Source organism: Rosa rugosa, chromosome 6 (genome assembly GCF_958449725.1).
Source record: "Rosa rugosa chromosome 6, drRosRugo1.1, whole genome shotgun sequence".
Taxonomy (NCBI): domain Eukaryota; kingdom Viridiplantae; phylum Streptophyta; class Magnoliopsida; order Rosales; family Rosaceae; genus Rosa; species Rosa rugosa.
In genome coordinates this window covers 48,882,594-48,888,783 of record NC_084825.1, presented here as the reverse complement: position 1 = coordinate 48,888,783, position 6,190 = coordinate 48,882,594, and the positions used below count along the sequence as shown (strand labels likewise).

General features: G+C 37.7%; 1 long non-coding RNA gene across 2 annotated transcripts; it reads right to left on the bottom strand.

Moving 5' to 3' along the window:
- Positions 1-597: 597 nt before the first annotated feature.
- LOC133718431 (uncharacterized) lies at positions 598-3,085 on the bottom strand. Of its 2 annotated transcripts, none has more exons than XR_009850284.1 (4): positions 2,732-3,085; positions 2,325-2,648; positions 1,548-1,956; positions 598-836 (listed from the first exon to the last, which is right to left on the bottom strand). It is a non-coding gene; the product is annotated as an uncharacterized LOC133718431 (long non-coding RNA). The 2 variants fall into 2 exon arrangements; XR_009850285.1 differs by having other exon boundaries at positions 1,548-1,620.
- Positions 3,086-6,190: the final 3,105 nt, after the last annotated feature.

Genomic DNA, 6,190 nt, shown 5'->3' with positions numbered 1-6,190 from the left:
GTAAGAGTATTAGCGACGGCAAACCTTTTACCGTCGCAAGAATCATGCAACTAAAAAATTAAAAATGTCGTTGCCAATACCAATAGCGACGCCACCAACCGCTACCAGAGTCATTTGCCGTCGCCAAAAGTCATTTGCGACGGCAAAAACACCGTCACAAAAGTGTTATTTATGAATAAAAAAAATTTGGCATGCAAATATATATGCATGCCAATTATTTTTTTTTTGGATAAAAGCTATACAAAAAAAATAAAGCTTATACAAAAAGGAATGAAGCTTATACAAAAGGGATACATTTTAATTTTTCTCATGAATGTTACAAAAAGAATGAAGCTTCTACGAAAGTTTACAAGATGATTAAGCTTTACAAGGAAGAAACAGACACTTCTGTTTTAATCTTGCTCAACTTCAAGATTAAAACAGAAGCTGCTCACCAACCCTAACTAGGAAGAAACATGAGCTTACCAAGCTGCTCACCAAGCTTGAATTGATGCTTTAAAGCCCTACCTATATGACAAATTTTAAGAGTCAAAATGTTAAATATATACAACCTTGAAGAAATATATAACAAAGCAACAGCTAACCATCTTCAATTATATAACTGTCACGCCCCGAATTTTGAATAATAAATTCAAATCCGAAACATGAATAATTACAATTACAAAAATCCAAATCTCGAAACTTCGAGTTCATTATTACAATCCACTCTCACAAGCAATATTGTAAAGCTCAAATGAGCATAACACACCTCACAACTTACAATTGCTGTAAAACTCTAACAATTGCTTTAACCGTACGATCACCGTCCTGGTTCTCCTGTCCTGTAGGATTACCCGCTACACAATTTGAATAGTGTACCGGGAGTTGCAACAACACAAAACCCGGTAAGCTTTTGACAGCTAGTATGAGTAAACAAGAAAGAACTGTTGATTTATTAAATTACAAGACCACCACAAACCCACGTTACTTTCTCACTCTCATATATATATATATAGACACTTATGAGTTACTCTCAATTTCCCCCATAAGGTCACTCAATATTTGGCAGACAGACTAGAGCTCTAACTGATCGTTTCCACCTACCCGGCGCGAGAGCGTGGTTCACGATTTAATACTATTCAGTTCCACCTACCCGGCGCGAGAGCGTGGTTCGCTGATAGTATGCCATGGTCACCCCGTGACCTATTGATCTTCCACAGATCACAACAATTTATTGTTCCTCAACAATAAAACTCAACATCTCTCTCAATATATTGTTTCACAACAATAAACTCAATACCCCTCACAATATATTGTTTCTCAACAATAAACTCAATACCCCTCACAATATATTGTTTCTCAACAATAAACTCAATACCCCTCACAATATATTGTTTCTCAACAATAAACTCAACACAACTCCAACAATACATATTATTTCACGTAATAATATATATACAGACATTCACACAGGAATGTCTAATACACCAACAATAGTTCATATGATTGCAAAATAAAGCAATTAAATATATTGGGTTCGTAATATGAACCACGTGAGGTTTACTCACCTCCAATTCCAGCTGCGTCTTCTAAAAGCCACATATCCATCTGAATCGTCCACCAACTCGATTCGTCAATCACCTAATCAGATACTATCTTGACTTAGTAAATTACTCATAAACCACACATATACTGAAATCCAACGGTCGGATTCTAATTATATGATGATCCGACGGTCGAATCTTAATTTAATGATGATCCAACGGTCAGATCCTCACGGATCGCCCTTAGGATCATCCTCCAAAATTATAATGAAGATCCAACGGTCAGATCTTCTCGAATCATCCTTACAAACATCTCCACAAAATTATATGAAAATCTGACGGTCGGATTCTCACGAATCGCCTTCCGAATCACCATTTCTCAATTATACGAAGATCCAACGGTCGGATCTTCGCCCATGACCACACAAAGCCACTGGGACAGTCATAAGATCATCATATCAAAACTACAAGTCCATCTGACGGTCCTAACTTCACATATCACAAATCTAACGATCGAAATCGATCGAAACTTAAAAATTCATAACTTCATCATACGATATCCAAAAATTGCGCATAATATATCAAAATGATCGTATTGAAATATAGAATCTGAAAATGTACAGAAACCATATTTTTGATCCCCGGAGGTGGCCGGAAAGGGCCGCCGGAGTTAGTGGCAGAGCCGCCGCCGACCACCGCCAATGGTGTCGGGGCCAGGCTGCTCTTCTTCCTCTCATCATGCTTAACAACTTTCATAACTAGCACGAAGTCTGAAAATGACCGGAAGGGGTCGAAAATTACCTTGAACAGTATGAAGGTGGCCGGAATTTTCCAGAAACCGGCGAGAAACTGCAGAAAACGGCGAGCTCCAATTCGACGTAAAAACGTCAATTTAAGGCTTCGATTCCTTCTGAAGAGTTGTTAAGAAACTCAAGAAGAACTCACTAGTTCAAGAATCACAGAAAAATATGGTCTGTAGCTCGAGATATACCGATCGAAAGCTTCGGTGGTCGGAAAAATTCCAGAATTTTGCAGAATCCGGCAAGGCTCGATTTCGACGTCAAAGCTTCAATTTCAGGCCTCGATGCCTTCTAGAGAGTTGTTAATAACATCAAGGGGAACCCACTGGAAAAAGAATCAATCAAAACGATGCACTACAGCTCGAGATATACCGATCGAAAGATTTTCGTTTCGGATTGAAAACTTACCGAGCTCCGACGAACGTGAAACCGGTCACTCTAGGTGCAATCCTCCTAGTATGATGATCAGCAGGTTGAGGGGAGTTCATGGAGCCAAGGATCGGAAGTTTTGGTGGCCGGAGCTAGGAGAAAACCGGCGTTGACCAAAATCGAGCTTAAATCGAAACCGGGCCGCCGCCGCCGCTAGGGGCCGTGCCGCCGTGCAAGGTTGCCACAGATGGCTTCGGAGGAGTGAGGCGAAGCTGATGGACGTGGTTGCTCGTCCAGAGGTGGCCGGAATTGGAAGATAGACGCCGGCGAAGGATTGCCCAGTTTCCGTCGGTTTCGGACGCGTGAGGAAGAGAGAGAATGTTCAGTTTCCAATTTTGGAAACTTAATGTATTTTGGAAAAATTAACAAAAAAGGAAGCTTTTATATTAAACTGGAAACGTTTTCAAAAAAACATAACTAATTCATACGAGCTCCGATTTTTGCGTTCCATATATGCACGCGATCGTGTCGACGAGCTCTACAACTTTCATGAAGGAAGTTTTCCCAAATTCCATACGTATAAAAAGTCGATTTTCGCGTGCCCCTAAATAACGTACGTTTTCGAAAATTAATCGTTCGAACTAATTCCACAACTTCTCAGAGCCTCGTACTCGCTCCCACTATTGTGAAATCATTTCTAAAAATCCACGGAAATTAATTTGGATTTTTCGGGGTATTACAATAACAAAGCAGCAGCTAGCTAGAAGCTAATGATATCAAAAGCCTGAACTAGATAAACAAAAGCATAAATGCATCTAGGTATATTTCCAGAAGGCCGGGTGTACAATATCCGAAATCAATTACGAATGTGTCTTCTAGGTTGATGAAAGAATGGCTAATATTTATCACAACTCTCAATCATTTAAGTGTCATCAGTAGAACATAAGTATTTATGATGGATATGAATGAATAAAAATGGACTTTCAAAACATAAAGTATAAATCTGTACAAGTTTTCATGAGAGGGAGGAGGGGGGTATTCACATCACTCACCTCTCTTTGATGACCAACTACAGACATGCTTGTTACTGATGTTGTCCCAGAGATTCCAAGTATTTAAGAAGTGACTGATCATCACCAATAGAACCAAATGCACCTTCATGTAGGCCTCATCAACGGGCCTGGCCTATTCATAGCGGGCTTGGGCCGGGCCGGGCCGGGCCGGGCCTTACTATATTTTTAAATAATAACGGGCCGGGCCGGACCGGGCTTTATTGTAAATTGAAAGATCCAAGCCCGTCCATATAAAGCGGACCTTGCGAGCTTTTTCAGCCCGGACCGGGCCGGGCCTTGCGGGCTTTTTTTATAAATAAATCTTTAAAGACACTAATTTTTTATTTTTCTATATTTATATATCATACACTCTGATAGCTAAATTTAAAGCTATTGATTTTCCTTATTCTCTTGCAAATATGTCAATTTTAGTGTAGGGAAATAAGGGCCTCCTGCAAAGGATTAAGTTAAACTAAAAGCTTCAACAAAAGTCACAAAACGTGACTGCAGTTCCTACTGAACAGCAGTCGAAAAACAAACTAAGAACCTAACCAAAACAACCCATAAAAATACGAAAATTTACAGAGACATACTAGACACACAAGGCGTCCAGCACACAAAATTTGGTGAATTTTGGAGTTGATTTACTATATTAAATAAATACGTCAAAACAGAGGACAGAACAAAAACGAAACTGAGACAGGTTTGAGATTGGTTGATATCCTTCCTTTTGCTCTTATTTCTTTCCTTGCTTCGGAAAACCTAATAAACATAAAAATAATTAAATTAACCAGAAAATAAGATAAACTAACAAAGTAAATATGAGAATTAACAACATTATTATCGCATAATTATGCTCCTATCACACTCCAAAGAGCAACCTCTATTAATTCAAAGAAAATGGGAAAACCTACCGTTGGATGTTATTATTACAATAAATTATGAGTGTGGTTAAAAATTTAGTCAATTTCACCATAGTTTCGAACCCGATCGAATTGGTCAACCGTAGTCACTTGTATGTTTTATTGGTTGACCGATGGCGTGACGATCGCGAAACGTGATTATTTTTTTACATCAAGTTTGTAAATATTTCATCGATGAGCGTGGACATAAGATAAAAAATTTAATTTTAATTACAAATACGTTGGCCTATACCAATTTGCCTCCTAAAGTTGTATGACTTGCACATTGCATTTAAATTGTTGATGTCCATTCTAAAGCAACCATGAAGTGGAAGATGAATTTGGAGAAACCAACCGCTCGATGGAGAGATTGTAATGTTTTATGGTGGTTGCAAAAAAATCCAGCCAATTTAGTTCTCGTTTCGAATTCGATCAACTAGGTCAAACTTAGTTACTCTTATAAACCTATATTTATACATCATACACTCCAAAGAGCAACCTCTATAAATTCAAATAAAATGAAAAAACCGACCGGTGGATGTGATTATTACAATAAATTATGAGTGTGGTAAAAAATTTAGCCAATTTCACCATATTTTCGAATCCGATCGAATTGGTCAACCGTTGTCACTTGTATGTATTCTTGGTTGACCGATGACATGACGACCGCGAAACATGCTTATTTTTTCACATCACGTATGTAAATATTCAGTCAATGGATGTGCGTGGACATAAGATAAAAATTTCAATTTTAATTACAAATACGTTGGCCTATACCAACACTACTAGAATTCTGTTCATTTACATCAGTCCAGAACCGATGTAAAACTAAATTCTGACCGATCTCTTAGTGGCTGATGTAAAAGATGCAGACATTAGTATAAGCGCGTTTTTAACCGATGTCCCAGACAACAACCAACATCGATTCTAAAATACAAATCGATGTATAATCGTTATAATCATCATAATCTTATATGTTAACTATATTTAATTGTTCATATTTTCACATTTTATGCTTAATAAAGTATATCCCGAACAATACCTAAGTGAACATTTAAATCGATTACAATTTCAGAAATGATGTCTAATACTATCGTAGACATCAGTCTCCAAAATTTTTTGTTTGTTCGTGTCCATTTTTAGGTGCATCTTGCCGCCTTATTCTCCTGAGAACGATGTATGTACCTTTAGGCAACATCAGTTAATCTATTAAGAATGATGTTTTACGTTACTAGGAACATCGCTTTTCGTTAGTTGAAACGATGTCTAGTAGTTTTGTAGACATCATTTATATTTTACAAAACTGATGTCCTGTATTTCATGGTAAATCGGTTTACTTTATAAAAGCTGATTTGTACGTTGACAGTAGATAACGGTTTGGTGTTTAGATATCGATGTGCATTGGTTTTGTGTACATCGATTTTTGGGTGACATTTCGATATGTTCATAATCATGAGACATCAGTCCAGTTTTAGGTACTAATTTGTAATCTCTGAATTGACATCGTTTTCTTTGACATTAGTGTTTTGTTTCCCATATATATA